Genomic DNA, 17,922 nt, shown 5'->3' on the forward strand with positions numbered 1-17,922 from the left:
TCCCAACACAGAGCTCCATCCCAGGACATGATCTGAGCTGAAGGCAGATGCTTAACTGATTGAGCCACCCAGGGGCTCCTAAAGTGGTCTATGTTTTTATTTTATTTTATTTTATTTTATTTTATTTTATTTTATTTTATTTTATTTTATTTTATTTTATTTTATTTTTTAAGATTTTATTTATTTATTCATGAGAGACACAGAGAGAGAAAAAGAGAGAGAGAGAGAGAGAGAGGCAGAGACACAGGCAGAGGGAAAAGCAGGCTCCATGCAGGGAACACGACGTGGGACTCGATCCCGGGACTCCAGGATCAGGCCCTGGGCCAAAGGCAGGCACCAAACCGCTGAGCCACCCAGGGATCCCCTGGTCTATGTTTTTAAATAAGTAATCTATCACTCAAGGTTCACCTCAAGCATCTACAAACAGCAGAACTTGTGCGAAGTCTCTACTGGGATTTTTTTAAGGAGCCCAAGGGAATGTATTACTTTGGGAGTTTATCCTCTTCTTGGAGAATGAGACACACACAGAATTTGAGGATTAGTCAATTTATAATTAACAGCCAGATTATGAGTTCCTTTAGGGTAAGAAATTAAAGCTTATTTATCTGTGTACACTCAAAATCTCTAATGTCACCAGGAGTATGATACTGGAGTTCCATCTGTATTTGCCAACAAAGTTGACTGTAATAATCAACCAACTGAAAGAATGAATGAATTAATAAATTAATTTAAAAATGAATCCTGGATGAATACAAGGCATTTGAAACTAAGGAGAAGTACAAGATGGCTACAGAACTGGCAATATCATTTGTAATTATGTTTCAGTTACATCTATAGATGAGTCCTGAATCCTTACCATTTTCATGAGTTTCAGAGGAACATTTACAACAGCATACTTGATGTTGACACATGGATGTTCAACACATCCATGCAACAAAACACATTCCAAATTTTTTTTTTTTAAAGATTTACTTATTTTAGAAAGAGAGAGAGACGACCAGGACGACAGGCAGAGGGAAAGGAAAAGAATCCTCAAGCAGACTCCCTGCTCAGTGCAGAGCCCAAAGTGGGGCTCAATCTCATGACCTTGCAATGATGACCTGGTCCAAAATCAAGAGTCAGACACTTAACCGACTGAGCCACCCAGGCCCCAAAACACATTGAAAATTGAACTCATTTTTCTATTGACCCTGTTCCTCATTCTCTTGGGGCTAATGCCACTTAGATCAGAATCTCAGAAGTCATCTTAGACTTCACCCTCTCCCTCAGTCTTCACATTCAATTTATTATTAAAACTTGTTATTTCTATTTCTTCAACTGCTTTGGCATTTGATTTTTCCTCCCACTGATTTCCTTCCTTCTGGCCCTTCTTCCTTACTATCCATATTCCTTGTCATTATCAAACTGATTTTTCTAAGATGTATATTTAACCATGCTCTTTTTTTTTTTTTTTTTTTTTTTTGCATTAAGACTGTTTCAGGCGGCCCCGGTGGCGCAGCGGTTTAGCACTGCCTGCAGCCCAGGGTGTGATCCTGGAGACCTGGGATCGAGTCCCACATCAGGCTCCTTGCATGGAGCCTGCTTCTCCCTCTGCCTATGTCTCTGCCTCTCTCTCTCTCTCTCTGTGTGTCTCTCATGAATAAATAAATAAAATCTTTAAAAAAAAAAAAAAGACTGTTTCATAGCTCCTCACTGCTATAGGTTAAAACCCATATTCCTTGATTAGCCTGACTTGAAATGTCTTCCACAATCTGGTCCTGTCTATTTTGCTTACCTCCCTACAAAGCTGGAAGCTCCTGATGATTTGGAGACTTATTCTCCTCATCTTTATCATTCCAGCGCCTCACAGTTTTGGGAATCTAACAAAGTTTTCATAAATGAATGAATGAGGAGATAGGACCTGAACTGAGCTTTGCAGATTGGTTTGCAGGGATAAAATATAGATAGAATGATCTGGATCCTTTAAACAACTACTGAACTACTCTAAGTTGAGCTATTATTAATTTTTGTATCTCCATGACCTGCCAAGTACTTGACACATAGTAGGTATTTGGTATATATTGGATTAATTAATAAATTAATGAATATTATGTATTCAGCCACAAAACAGCATTTCTTTTGGAAAATGTAATGCTCAATTAATTACAGAGCAAATTATGTGAGGAAGAAATGAAATCTCCATTAAGTCTTTGTAAAGAGGCTACAATGCTGGCCAGATACCAGAGCAAACAGACCAGGCCCCAAGCCAATTTAATTGAGCACATAAATTTCTTATTGAACAGAATATGAATCTACTATTAGAGAGGACACCTGTCTCCCTAAGGTCAGCAGCTCCAGCATTAGTTTATTAACTGTAACCAGATCTGGCTACGGATGCTGCCAAAACAGGGATATCCCAAGGTGTTATTACTGGATGCTAATTTTGGATAAATACCTCCTGGAGGCTTTACGTATTTCAAAATGAAGACTGTGTTCTCTAATAAGTCATAAATATTATTGGAGTTTCTATTTCCAGTGAATAGTTAAACTCATATTTTTTGTAGTTGGGCTACTTAATGGATATGCTAGCATTTTAATACTTATATTGAGGTTCAGAAGTCAAATATTTTAGAAGGTCCTAGGAACTTATTTGCAAAGTAGTATGTTATGAAAAATGACCCTGGTGCAACACAGTCGCTCCCTTCGGAGAACTCACAAGTAAATTTAGTTAGTTAAAGCTTCTGCCAGCATGACTGTAGCCCAGAGAATAACAAGGATATCTCCAGTTGCCAGTTGCTCTTATCTGCTACTTCTGATGCATAATTTGGAGAAACTCCATTTCACTGAAGGTTCAAGTCTCTGGGTTATCTTACTCCTGGACTTTTCTGCAACTGTTTGATTCTCTGGAGCTTTCAAGGAAACTCAGTGGTTCACGATATAGAGCCTCTCACTCAAAATACAAAAGGGTAAGAAGTTAAAGTATCAACAGTCAAGACTTAGTAAAGCTTTTTTCTTTTCTTTTCTTGACAGGAAGAGTATTAATTGACCTTATCAATTAGATGAGAAGATTAAAACTTAATAATAACCTTGACTAGTCTCCCCTCATATACTGGACTGTGGTGAAAGGCTTTCTACTCTCAGGCCACATGAAATGGCTCTTCCTGCTTCCAGTTTCACTGGCTAGAAACTTCAACAAATAAATCTTCAATTTTAAAATGAGATGGTTTTCTTTGACACTCTGGCGCAGGCACTGGATACATGAAAAGGATGGAGGCCAATTTATTCATCCCAGTCACCAAGAGGCTTGGAGCTATTGGGAAAGATTTCCCCAGGGATAAAAGGTTGTCATTTACAAATTAATAAGGCAATTTGATTTCTAATACTTCTGCAATCTTAGTGTAGTGACTTCTTATAGCCCTAAGCTATGTGTTTAAATGCACTTCAAACTGTCAAAGTGGGCCTCTACATATCACCCCTTCATGCTGTTTCCAAAAATGGTTTCTTTCTTAATTATCTGCAGACTTACAACTTCATTTGAAAACAACTTGAAATGCTCCTGATCAGTTGTAAGCAAAGTTTATCACTTAATGCCTTCTCAAAGTTAGGAGCAAATGCAGCTTGGCTGGAGTCTAGGACCTATGAATATTCATGAAAGCAGGATTGCCTAATGATTAAGGGCACTAGCTCTGGAATCTAGTAACTTGTTTGAGTCCTGGGTCTGTGACTAGCTACAAGACTTGTGCAAGTTCCTTAAACTCTCATCACTGAAAAGGGAACAATAATAGCACCTACTGAGCATAACATAGTGTCTGACACTATAATAGGTGCTCAATAAATCTAATTAGCAAAAAGAAAATAAGCATCAACACCAGCAAAACATTTATCAACAAGACTTTGTACTAGGTCCTGGGACGCCTAGTGGCTCAGTAGCTGAGCATCTGCCTTTGGCTTAGTCTTGGGATCCCAGTCTTGGGATTGAGTCCCACATCGGGCTCCTTGCGAGAGGCCTGCTTCTCCCTCTGCCTGTGTCTCTGCCTCTCTCTGTGTGTCTCTCATGAACAAAAAAAAAAAAAAAAAAGACTTTGTACTAGGCCCTAAGGATACAACAATGTGTAGGATGGATTGCATCCTTCCCAGGCTGACTGGAGCAAAGGGATATATACATACATACATTTATTAGACATATAAAATAAGTCAAGGTGGTGCAGCTATGAGTGAGTGAAAGGAAAATTTGTCGAGGAAGAAAGACAGGTGCTTGGCCTTGATGGAAGGGCAGGATCCAGACATGCTGACTACAAGGCTGGGGGCATTCTCAAATCTGTCACAAATGCATAAATTACTCTTCTTGTCAACCTCATTGGACATCTCCAGTACCTCAATGACTAAGAATTCGTGGGGCAGGAAGGTAGGGGGACTTAAAAGGTCACTGGCTTTCTTTTTCTTTTTTTAATGTTTTCAATTTAGTCATTTGAAAACAAAGAGTCATTGCTAGTTTAAAAATACTTCTTTACCTTAAGCAAATGAAATACTTTGTAAATGTAGAACAAAAATGACTTTTTGCCACAACAAAATAAAAAATTATGTATGTGCCAAATGTTCTTAGCTTTCTTTGGAGATAACATAAACAGATATGATCCTTGGACCTGAGATACAGTCAAAACTCTGAATCGTCCAAGTTTATATATAGTTTAATAAATCATCCTTAAAGTAAGGTGTATGGTCCAATTAGTCCAGGGGAAATAAGTGAGCTTGACTAGGGTAGTGGCAATGAAGAGGGGAAGAAGTATATAGATTCAAGATCTTTATAGACAACCTATTTTAGATATGACATATTGTATGGAGAACAAGCTAGCAGACAATATTTTCCAAAAGACTCTTCTCTAGATACCATAAAGCTATTTGATACTCTATTGTTTACCAGAAACTTCATGAAAAGTTATCAAAATAATTAGGGATGGACCTACTGGGACGTCTCTCTTGGTACCCTATTCTTTCATTCTTTGATTCATTAAAAAATGTATTGTGTTTCCTACAATGTGCCATGCAGTAGGTGTTAGGTAATGCATATATGGTTGTGAACAAAACTAGTTTCCTTCTCTCCTGGAGCTGGAAGAAGGCAGATAAAAAGCATGTAAGTAAATCACCATATAATTATACATTCTTCGATTTATGCACCCAAGAACTAATTATAGAGCACACATTATGTGTTGGGAAACATTTTGCATTCTCAGGATACAACAATGTCCCTGTCTTCATGGAGCCTACATTCTGAGGGAGGCAGCTTACTTAAAGAGTCACACTGCAAAAGGTGAAGTTGTAACTATGTAAGAGCTATGAAGGAATATACAATAGGGAAATATGACCTCACAAAGAGGTCAGAGGAAGCTTCTCTGAGGAAGTGAAGAATGGATGGAAGGACAAGGAAGACTAACCTGGCAAAAAAAAAAGGAGAGGAGAGCATTTGCAACAGAAGGAAGAGCATGTGACTAAGGCCATGGTATGTCTTAGAGGCCAAGAGATGGTGAGTGTAGCTAGAAGAGGAAGAGTAACCTGTAAAGAAGACAGAGAGAGAGCAGCTGGTGGTGAAAGAGCAAATTCAGAGCGTTTGCTCAGACCTGAGCAAACTCAGGTCATGGAAGCCATGGGAAGACAGTGTTTCAAAGAGAGGCCATGGACAGGAGTCAAATGCTGCTGAGAGGTTAAGAAATATGAGAACTGAAAATATCCGCTGGATTTCACAACATGCAGGTCATTGGTGATTCCAGTGGAATGATGGGCCACAAGCCAGAATGGAATGGTTTGAGAGTGAGTGGAAGGTGAGGAAATGTAGGGAGCAAGATATAGATTAAGAATTGCATTTGGTCACATGTAATAGAGACTGATGACAGTTGCCTAACTAAATAGGGTTATTTTCCTCATGTGATAAGAATGACAGAGGGAGACAGTTAAGACTGGTGTAGTGACTCCATGATGTCATCAAAGCTCTGTCATCCCTAGTATGTGGCTTTTATCCCATTGTGTATGCAAGATGGCTATTAACTCTCAAGCCAGTGTTTCAGATAGGCAGAAGAAAGAAATATCAAGGGGAAATGTCTGGTACTTATACCAGCAAAGCAAACATTTTCTATAAATCCTCAGCTGACTTCAGCTTACTTACCATTAGCCATAACTGTGTCATATGGCTACTCTTAGCTATAAGGGCAACTAGGAAATGCAGCTCTTTAGTCTGACTGATTATTGTTCCTTTTTTTTTTTTTAATTTTTATTTATTTATGATAGTCACAGAGAGAGAGAGAGAGACGCAGAGACACAGGCAGAGGGAGAAGCAGGCTCCATGCACCGGGAGCCTGATGTGGGATTCGATCCCGGGTCTTCAGGATCACGCCCTGGGCCAAAGGCAGGCGCCAAACCGCTGCGCCACCCAGGGATCCCTGATTATTGTTCCTAAAAGAATCAGTTTCTGTAGCAAACAGGGGAGATGGATATTGAGAAGGCACTCATAGCACCTACATGGCATGTACGAATTACATGTTGGAAAAGTGTGACCACAAGGGAAGCACATTATAGGATGATAGTTGGAAGGGGATGTGGGATTGAGTGACCTTTTAAAAAAATTGAGGGTGACTTGAATGTATTTAAAACTTGATAAGAAGGTTCTAATCAGGAGAGAGAGAGTTTGAACATACAAAAACAAAAAAGGATAACTGACAGTGTAATGTTCCATAGAAAGAGGGAAGGAATAGAATCTAAACAAAGAGAAGAGGGCTTAACTTTAAAGAGCAATAAGGATGGGCTCTTTGTTTAATGAAAGGAAGGAGGAAAGTAGGCTTATATTTTATATTGAGAAAACAGGGCTTCTATTTCCTCTATTGTGTAGGAGGTGAGGTTTGCTGTTGCCAATGAGGGTAGAAGGGAGTGATCAGAGCATTGAGAAGTTTGAGACGTTGAAGTCTGAAATCACTGCCGTCGGGAAAAAGTGACTCAAATATAAAGGGCACAAATAAACTGCTGTTAGGGAATGCTGTTCTCATGTGCCTTTCTCAGGAATATACCAAAGAATGAGATTCAGAAATCAAAATGACAAGAAAGACATCAAGATAAAGTCTAGTGTGATTAAATATATAGCTAACTTACTGAACTACCCACATCCATGCCCATTCCAGCTGAATATCCTCCCATCCCCATCATTAACATGAACATCATTAATTCAACAAATATTTAGAGAATATCCTCTATAGAACAGGTACTTATTCGTGTCATGCAGCATGCTAGGATGGGTTGGCATGGGTAGGAAACAGAATCTGGGATAAGGTAGCAGTAGAAAAGCAACTGATAGAAAAGGTGGATCTTCTCTTAGCTGGAGAGATGTATAGAAGTCTTAATATCTAAGCCCAGGGAGAGTGGCTGAACTGCAATCAGACAATGGCTTGCGAGAGGTGATCTGATCTGAGAGGTAAGACGGGAGTGGTGACATCTGGCTTTGGGAACTCTGGGCAGTTGTCATGGTGCCAGGGGAAGACCTGAACCCAGATCAATTGGAATTGAGGGTATCTAGAAGACGAATCCAGCTGTGGAGATGGCAGGTGCCAAGTTTGAGGGTGGAACAGGTTTCAGCAGGCCTGCTTCCTACTTGGCTGATTCCTCAAAATGCAAGCCTCAGGAGGCTAGAGGCACCTAGATGTTAAGATACCCAAAAATACAGCAGCCTGATAGGCTGACACAAAGAAATTGCATCTAAATAATGCTGCTCATGTCAAGAGCTCGGTTGTCCTGCACACATGGCCTATTTTAGAATGCCTAGTCCAATAGAAAAATATTTCTATTTACATATTCTACTTACTACTACGCATATTTCTACATTCTACTTACTACTATGGAGAGAATATATCATATTCAATGGGGCAGATAATAATAATAACCACCATTTATTGTACGTACTATATTCCAGACACTGTTCTACTTAATGAGCTGTACCTCATTAAGTAACTAGAACTGTAACATTAAGTAACTGTAACTCCCCTTGAGTTAGCTATTATTGTTTAAAGAAGAGGAAACAGCCTGGTTTAGTAAGTTTAAATTAAAATTTTTTTAAAGGTTTTATTTCTTTATTCATGAGAGAGACATAGGCAGAGGGAAGACCAGGCTCCTTGCAGGGAGCCCAATGCAGGACTCCATCCCTGGACCTGGGGATCATGCCCTGAGCCAAAGGCAGATGCTCAACCGCTGAGCCACCTAAGCGCCCCAAGTTTAATTCTAGCCCAAGTGTGACTCCAGAAGTATCATTACGCCATACCCATTATATCACACTGTTCTAGTACAGTGTTGAACCCTTATTAAGTATCATTTAAATAATTATCAGATTGGTCTGTTTCTTTAATAAGCAAAACTGAGATCACAGCCCACCTCTTAGGATCTGTTGCTAAAATGATAAGACCATGCTGCCCTCTATCTATCAGCTTCAGTGACACTGGGCACTGGTAATTTTCTTAATAAATAAGAATATCTGACATTTATATTGTGACATACACCTTATAAAGACATTTTACTCAAACTTGCCACATATATTCTGAGCATTGAAGCCTACACATATACACACAAAAATCAATGTAAAAATTTTAATGAATATGAATTTGATTTGTAGTACAGGCCAGTTATAGTCATCATAGTATTTACTTTTTCTAGTACCTGTCACTTAAACTTTATTTTACTTCCACAGAGGTAGAAAAGTGACTTAGATTTTTTCCACACTTTTGTTTATCACTTCCCTAACGGAGATTTTTGAAGATATACAGAAGTAGAGAGAATTAAACCTGAGTATCATTCAGCTTCAACAATGATCATTTTTCCAGTAAATTTGGTGACATGATTTCTGATAGAGTTATCTCTTAAATCCTTTCTAATATAATTTCTTCTTCACCCGGATATTACCTTGGTATTTCCTTATTATTGGCACAATTACTGCCTTATACTAATTAACTATGGCTGTTGCAGGGGACATTTGATATACTATTAAATGCTATTGTTTAAATTAGCTCACTATATTAAATAAAATCTTAAAAAAAAAAAAAAAAGGGGGGGCAGCCCGGGTGGCTCAGCGGTTTAGCGCTGCCTTCAGCCCAGGGCCTGATCCTGGAGACCCGGGATCGAGTCCCACGTCGGGCTCCCTGCATGGAGCCTGCTTCACCCTCTGCCTGTGTCTCTACCTCTCTCTGTATCTCTCATGAATAAATAAATAAAATCTTAAAAAAAATAAATTAGCTCACTATAGCCCACAAAATATTTCTGTTTTACCTGGAAATATGATTGTTTTGAGTATTAGGTTTTGCCTCAGGTTGGGTTTGAAAATGAATCTGTTTGGTATCTGTTGCCACCATTGGCAACAGATAACATGGTTGATCCATGTTAAACACAATGACCATCCAATTTCAATCTTCTATTAACGTCGAAACATAGAAGGAATCTATCCTCTGCAAAGATAATCAGAACAGAAAATGTAGCTGCCAGAATAATAATGTAATTCATAGCTATTTGTAGTGGGTCCATTCAGAGAGTTATCTGATGCATGAATTCCCACAAGTTTGATGCCAGTGTGGGCCAGGTGACTTTCCTGGTTCTGATCTTTAGCCAGTCTTCTTCACAACATGACAAAGTGGATCAGGTAAAAGAACATGAATATTTCAACTCAAATCTATCCTGCTACTGGAAAAATAAGTAAGAACAGTAACGACAAAAACTATACTCAGTTCTGCATTCTTTTTTTCGAACTCTGCATTCTTTTTTTTTTATTTTTATTTATTTATGATAGTCACAGAGAGAGAGAGAGAGAGGCAGAGACACAGGCAGAGGGAGAAGCAGGCTCCATGCACCGGGAGCCCGATGTGGGACTCGATCCCGGGTCTCCAGGATCGCGCCCTGGGCCAAAGGCAGGCGCCAAACCGCTGAGCCACCCAGGGATCCCCGAACTCTGCATTCTTGAGAGTAGAATCATAAAACTATTTTTATATAAATATAATAGCCACATTAAAAAAATTATTCATGCATTTGAGAGACAGAAAGAGCATGAGCAGGGGAGAGAGGCAGAGAGAGAGGATGAACAGACTCCCTGCTGAGCTGGGAGCCCACTGTGGGGCTTGATCCCAGGACCTCTAGATCATGACCTGGCCGAAGGCCGCTGCTTAACCACCTGAGCCACCCAAGCTCCCCATAGCCACATTTTAAATATCCTTAAATCTTTTTGGAATGCTGGGTGGCTCAGTGGTTGAGAATCTGCCTTTGGCTCAGGTTGTGATCCCATGGTCCTGGGATCGAGTCCCACATCGGGCTCCCCACAAGGAGCCTATTTCTCCCTCTACCTATGTCTCTGATTCTGTGTGTCTCAAGAATAAATAAATAAAATCTTTAAAAATATGTATCTTTTTATTATTTTTTTCTTCTCAGTTATATTGGTAGATGTCAAATCTCCAAAAATCTGCAGTTGTTGTTTTTTTTTTTATATATATATTATTTATTCATGAGAGACACAGAGAGAGAGGCAGAGGGAGATGCAGGCTCCCTGCAAGGAGCCCAATGTGGCACTTGATCCTCTGTGATCACACCCCGAGCCGAAGGCAGAGGCTCAACTGCTGAGCCACCCAGGCATCCCTGCAGTTGGTTTAATAAGACCTGATAGTACTATTTGCTCCCACCTTCCTTTCTTTTCTGGTCACTCACTCGAGAGTAAGATTATAAGATTATAATTATAAAATTATAATTTTAGAGATTCAGATTTCCAAGTTGTATTTCAAACTACTTGGTGAATTATTTGTTTTAACCCACCCAGTTATATAATTAACATTTTATCTATTCATTTTTCTTAAAGATTTTAGTTTTAAATCTACATCCAATGTGGGGCTCAAACTCACATCCCTGAGATCAAGAATCTCATGCTCTACCATTTAAGCAAGCCAGGTGCCCCTATAATTAACATTTTAAATTATTTTCTTCTAATTGCTTCTTTAAGATATTTGAACCTTGACAGGTAGTCACCTTCCTAATCAAAATACTGTTTAACATTCTGACATATATATATATATATATATTTTAAAGATTTTATTTATTTATTCATGAGAGACACAGAGAAGGAGAGGCACAGGCATAGGCAGAGGGAGAAGCAGGCTCCATGCAGGGAGCCCGATGTGGGACTCGATCCCGGATCTCCAGGATCACACCCTGGGCTGAAGGCGGCGCTAAACCGCTGAGCCATCCGGGCTGCTGCATTCTAATATATTTTTAATTAAATAAAAATATCTCTTATTTACAAGAGATACACTTAAACAATCTGTCAAAAAAAGGAAAAAATAAGGGACTGGAAAATTGTCACTAGGACAAGGCTAATGAAAAGATGGATAAGCACTTTTAAAATCACTATTCTCCTTGGATATTATTCTGGCTAACACTATAGTATTATAAACATTTAACTGTTCTACGTACTGAGTAAGCAGTCTGAAGAAAAACAGGTAATAGTGGGAACTTCCTAAACCCAATGCATCATCCTTGCCTATCCCCACTTCATTGCCTATAGGATCCTCCACAACTTAGTAGACCCATCCCTTCATGCCTCTCCTTCAAAATCTAGCACTGAATAAAACTACACTCTTTTTTTTTTAAGGTTTTATTTATTTATTTGAGCACTAGCAGTGCGGAGGAGCAGAGGGAGAGGGAGAGGGAGAGGGAGAAGCAGACTCCCTGCTGAGCAAGGAGCCTGAGGTGGGGCTTGAGCTCAGGACTCTGAGACCGTGACCTGAGCTGAAGGCAGACGCCTAATGGACTGAGCCACCGCAACTACACTTATAACTGGAGCTCAACCAACTTTACAGTGAACAGCCTTGATCGTCCCCCAAGCCCAGTGAGATGTCTGCCCCAAACTGGCTCCTTGCAAGCCCGTTTCTATCAGGTTCCATTATTGGCCCAAGCTCAGGCTAAATCCACACCCAATGAGACACTTCTCAGGGTTCTAAGTCTCCAACCATGTAGCGATGTCCAGGCCTTGATCATCAGCCATACATACCACAAGGGCTCTGAGCTTTTCCTCATCTGGGTATCTGTTAATGGCCTAACTGTGAAAGTCCTCTTCCCTCCTCCTCCCTTCAACCCAAAACAATTAAGTTTATGCCCCTAGGCTTATTCCCTAAATACATATTATGCTGATGTTACATTTTTATTCTGTTCTAGGCACTTGGGTGACCATCCCTATTTTTTTTTTCAATTTTGACGATGATTCACAGTAAAAAAAAATTAAAAATAAAAAATTATATTGTGACAAGTTGCATACAAAAGTTTTCCCTAAACAATATTTAGTCCCTTACCATGTGGCAATACAATCTGATATTTTCTTTTTTATTCTAGTGAAAAAATTCAGCCACTAAACTGATTTAAGTAATCACCAATAGGTCAAGACCCTCAGTTTGAAAATCCTTGATATAAAGGGCCCCCCCAAGATTCTTTTGGCATCTTGTTTATCAGAACCAGGTCAGATAACATAAAGGAATACTTAAAACAATCACTGCCTAATTTCTTGGATTTTCTTTTTTTTTTCTTTTCTTTTTTTTAATTTCTTGGATTTTCTAAGGAAGAATCCTTTTCCATAGAAGGACAATAATTTCCAGGATATAAAAGAGGTGCTTTTAGTTGTTGGAATTGGTAGAGCTTTCTTAAAGAAAAATCTTTCTAGAAGATTTTCACAATCTGAAATCTTACTAAAGAACATAGGATTAAAGGGTGCCTAGGTGGTTCAGATGGTTAGGTATCTGCCTTCAGCTCAAGTCATGATCTCAGGGTCCTGGAATCAACCACATCAGGCTTCCTGCTCAGCAAGGAGTCTGCTTCTCCCTTTCCCTCTGCCTCTACGCTCCGTGCCTCCTTCACTTGTGCTCTCTCTCTCAAATGAATAAATAAAATTAAAAAAAAAAAAAAAAAAAGAACACAGGACTGACAGTCAGGAAACCTGAGTCCTTGTCTCACCCTGCCACTGAATGTTAGGAAGTAAATCACTCAGCCTCTCTGAACCAAGGGGTCTTGATCATGTAAATCCAATGATATGTAAACCCTATAAAACTAATGATTCATTCACTCATTCATTTGACAAATGCTTCATGAAGTATGTGCCAGACAGGTATCTCACTGCTCATCTGACAGTTCAGACTGGGAGGGCCAATGTTATAAATTCATCACATATCACATATGATCATATGCCAGGGTTCTTTCTCATCAAATTTATGCTTCATCAGGCATCACAAAGGAATGAGTTGCTTCTTATAAGCACATTACTCAGAAAAATGATGCTCATTTATATAAACCACTTAATAAAAATCTCTCTAAAATGTATTAGAGATTATACTGTATCTAATTTCATGAATGGTTTAATGAGTTAATTCTAATAGTAAGGAGCTTAATTTTAAGATTAATGAATTCTTATAGTAGTTCAAGATGTCAAAAATGTAATTTTCACTCTAATTCCATTTTCTTTGATTCTCTTCACCGCTTTTTAACTCTTTTCGTTGAAATGTCACAACACCAGGTGAGTTGGCACCATCAATGAGAAGAATATTACTAAAAGCCACTCCTACACCACCAAGCAATAGGAATTGCTTGCTTGTATACAAAAGTTACTGTGAACTACATAAAATATCACACAAAACTCAAATTAAATGTATCCCCAAGTCCCCAATTCAGTATAAAAATGTCCACAGCCATAACAATGCCCCATGATGTAAGGGAAAGTGTGATGGGGGAGGAGTTGAACAGAAGGAAAAGCATCTTAACTGATAACTCATTTTACAAAGGCACATGACTGTGTGAACACATTATTAGGGACCCCCAGGGACATGGCTCTAGAAGGAGTTTGTATAACTCGAGGGGCCTGAAACTTAAGCTTCACTATTTCATGGTAAATCTGCTTCTACAAATACCAATTATTGAGTGAAGGAGTGACTGTGATAAGCTTATTATGAGCATGCCATTGGTTAAATGGGTCTGTGTTTGATTTTTAACTTAATTTACTAGTTTGTTACTGTGAGGAAATTAATTTCTCCATGCTTTTGCTTTTTAATCTGTGAAAAGGGATAATAGTTTCTAACACATACGGCTGTTCTGAGTTACTGAAAGATACAATGTCTAAAGCATGTAGTTTGGTGACTGGCAAATGGTTAATGCTAATAAATAAGACCAATACTTATGTGATAATAATGATGAGGATGACAACAGTGCTATATTGAATATGACAAGGTAGTCAGAGGATGTTGAGGGGTAGAATGCTTTTTGATACTAAAATAAATGTTCTGCAAACAACTGGGATTTTAAAAAATTCCTTTGGTTGACTTGGTGTTAGTTTCCAAAGTCTTTCAGAATTCCACAATAAATGCTGCTCTTCTATGCCCCTCTGTAAAATCTTTGCTTTTGTATAACTAAAGGTTATAGTAGCAAGGACAAGTTTAGGATGGAAAGAGCATTCTGCTACCCACTTCTTGGCCCCATTTAGGGTCAGTCCCTCACTCCTGTATCAGTTTTACCAGTGTTTTGAAATGGCTAGATGCTAGGCTCCCACATTTAGGAGGATTAGAAATCTCCAAAATGCTTGTTCATTGATCCAGAGACTTCCATGACCTCCTCAATCAGAAGTTCTTTAGAAGGGAAAGTTGCAAATATATATATATTTATATGCATACATATGTATGTATATACATACATATCTGTATATGTATTTCAGTGTCCAGTGAATAAATAAGTTTAGCATTTTGAAAAGCTGAAAAAGTGATATTTACTACAAATGTTCTGTCTCTAGAAGTAGAGATGAAAATGGAACCTGAAAAATGTAAATGACAAGCAGGAATCCATCAACTCTTCTTGGAGACAACTGTGAAGACAAGTGCAGACAATTGTAAAGCATCTGAAAACTTAAAATGTTAAGCCTTTCATTTAGGGATACAAATTGAGAGTATTATTAGCAGGACTATATGCTTTCAAAGTAAGAGAGCTGTTTTTGTCTTTTGTTTTTCTAATTGCCTATGTAGACTAGAATATCCCTGAAAGTGATGGTTCTTGCAAAAGGTACTTGTATTTTTGTTAAAATATTTGCTCATAGGAGATTTTTAAGACTAGACTGGATAATGTGAAGGTCTGAACTTCTCTTTCTCCTATGCTAGAAGAAAAGCTGTGAAAAGGACTTGGAGCATGTGAAATAATAGAAAATGTATATGTTGGCCTCTGTCCCCAGTTCCTAGCATAGAGCTCCTAAAGCTGTTGTAATTTCCTAAGTGATAGGAGTATCTTTTGTTCTCATGAGGCAATGGTTGGTGGGCCCAGATGGGACCTGGCCACCAGAAAGACCAAGCCATGATCAGAAACTAAGAACATTTAGCCCCACCCTCCTACCCTCCAGGAAGACAAGGCTGGAAATTGAGATATTCGTTAATCATGCATACATGGTGATGCCCTCATAAAAGTCCCAAAAGTATGAGGTCCAGAGAGCTTCCAGCTTGTTGAATACATTGAGGTTGGAGAAAGGAGGTACTGGGAGGGTGGCACATATGGCAAGGTCATGGAAGGTCTGCACCCTTCCTCTTATACCTTGCCTTAGGCATCCCTTCCATCTGGATGTCAATCTCTATCCTTTATCATATCCTTTTATAATAAACTGGTAAAGGTAATTTAATATTTCCCTGAGTTCTGTGAATCATTGTAGCAAATTATCAAACCCAAGGAATGTGACATGAGATTTACAGATGATTAGTCAGAAGTACAGATGACAACCTGGAGCTTGAGACTGGTATCTGAGTGAGGGATGGGTGGTCTTGTGGGATTGAGACCTTAACCTGTGAGATCTGATATTAACTCCAAGTAGATAGTGTCAGAATTGAGTTAAATTGTCGGACACCCAGCTGGTGTCAGAGAATTGTTTGATGTGTGGGAAACCCACACATCTAGTGTCAGAAGTGAAGTGAAGTGTGGTAGTAGTGTGAGAGTAGAGGAGTATACCCAGGGAGTATTTTTCCCATACAGAATATTTTGGCCCAGTGCTACATGGACTACATTGCAGGTTGGGGTAGGGGGTGTCCTACAGTGGCATTATTCAAGACACAGTAATCAGCTTTGGAAAAACTCTGTCATCCATAGTGATTACTTTATTCTGGCCATATGGAGCCAGAACACATCTGGGAATATTCAGAATATAAAAAAAACTCTCAAAACTCAATAAGGAAATACACAACACAAATTTCTTTTAAATGAGCAAAACATCTGAAAAGACACTTCAATGAGGAGATATAAAGATGGCAAACAAGCCACACTGAAAATAGATTCTGCATCATTAGCTATTAGGGAAATGGCAATTATAATCACAGTGAGGGGACGCCTGGGTGGCTCAGCGGGTGAGCATCTGCCTTTGGCTCAGGGCATGATCCCGGGATCCTGGGATCGAGTCCCACATCAGGATCCCTGTGAGAAGCCTGCTTTTCCCTTTGCCTATGTCTCTGCCTCTCTCTCTGTGTCTCTCATGAATAAATAAAATCTTTTTTAAAAAAAATTACAGTGAGATTCTGCTACCCTTATTAGAATGGCTAAAATATAAGACTGATCATACTAAGAATTAGCAAGAATAAAGATCAACTAGAACTTTCATACACTGCTAGTGGGAATGCAAAATGATAAAATCACTCTGGAAGGCTTGGCAATTTCTTAAAAATTAGCTATAAACCTACCATCTGACCCAGCCATTCTACTTCCAGGTATTTAACCAAGAGAAATGGAAGTACATGATCATACATACACAGCAGATTTGAAATAACCCCTAAACAAGAAACAATCCAAATGTCTCAGCAGTAGAACGGTTAAAGAAATTGTAGCATATTCATAAAATGGAATACAATAGTAATAGAAAGGAATAAACTATTGATACACACAACATGGATGAATCCCAAAGTAATTGTTGAGCAAAACAACGCCAGACCAAAAGGAGTATACTACATGATTCCATTTATAGAAAACACAAACTAAACTGACAGAAATCAGTGGCTAAGAACAGAGTAAGAACAAGTGGGAGGAATTACAAAGAGGCACAAGGAATCCTTTTAAGGGTGATGGGTTTTATCTTGATTTGGTTATGGTTTCTCAGGCTATACATAAGTCAAAACATACCAAATTGCACACTTTCAATATGAGCCCTTTATTATATGTCAATATCTGACATTGAAGGTGCTAAAAACAGCATATTTCCAAGTTGCACTTTAAAAAAAATTTTTTTGTGCTCGCTTCGGCAGCACATATACTAAAATTGGAATGATACAGAGAAGATTAGCATGGCCCCTGTGCAAGGATGACACACAAATTCATGAAGCGCTCCATATTTTTTTATACTATATGTTGGCAAATTGAATTCCAATAAAAAAACATACAAAATCAAAAAAAATTTTTGAGGCACAACATATATAGTATTCACGTTTCTCTTAGCCAGCTCCTACAAAAGAGGCCCACAGCCGCTCCAATACCACCCTAGAGAGGGAGAGTATGAAGGAGCAAAAGTAGTAGTAGAAACAGACAGAAGTCTGAAATGATTACAATTAAAATACTTACAACTTTTATAAAGACATACACCCATTTGAATGTACTGCAAGGGGTTCCCCGGGGTCTTAGAAGAGGCCATTTTGGAAGGGAGGGACTGATGGGGATGACAAGCACTCCTAAGCACTCCTTAGATTTGGGGGAGGTGTGGAGGAGCATGTGAATTCAGCAAAGGAACAGACCCCCCAGCTTCATGGGCTCAGAGCTGTGGTTTGGATATTAAGGCACACACACGGCCTTGTTTCGAGGTCACAAGCTAGTAAGGCCTGAAGACATATCAATTACTCAAGGAATGGGGCAAGTTTTGAAAGGTGAGTGGCACCATCCTCTAGAGTTTATGCATAATCAGCC

At 39.0% G+C, this 17,922-nt stretch overlaps 1 long non-coding RNA gene and 1 other non-coding gene across 2 annotated transcripts in view; both read left to right on the forward strand.

Moving 5' to 3' along the window:
• LOC140595914 (uncharacterized) overlaps positions 1-17,922 on the forward strand; it is a 46,781-nt gene that overhangs the window by 18,885 nt on the left and 9,974 nt on the right. The window lies entirely within an intron of this gene.
• On the forward strand, positions 17,255-17,361 carry LOC112915412 (U6 spliceosomal RNA). Its single transcript, XR_003234055.1, has one exon. It is a non-coding gene; the product is annotated as a U6 spliceosomal RNA (small nuclear RNA).

The sequence above is a fragment of the Vulpes vulpes genome, chromosome 16, assembly GCF_048418805.1.
Source record: "Vulpes vulpes isolate BD-2025 chromosome 16, VulVul3, whole genome shotgun sequence".
NCBI lineage: Eukaryota > Metazoa > Chordata > Mammalia > Carnivora > Canidae > Vulpes > Vulpes vulpes.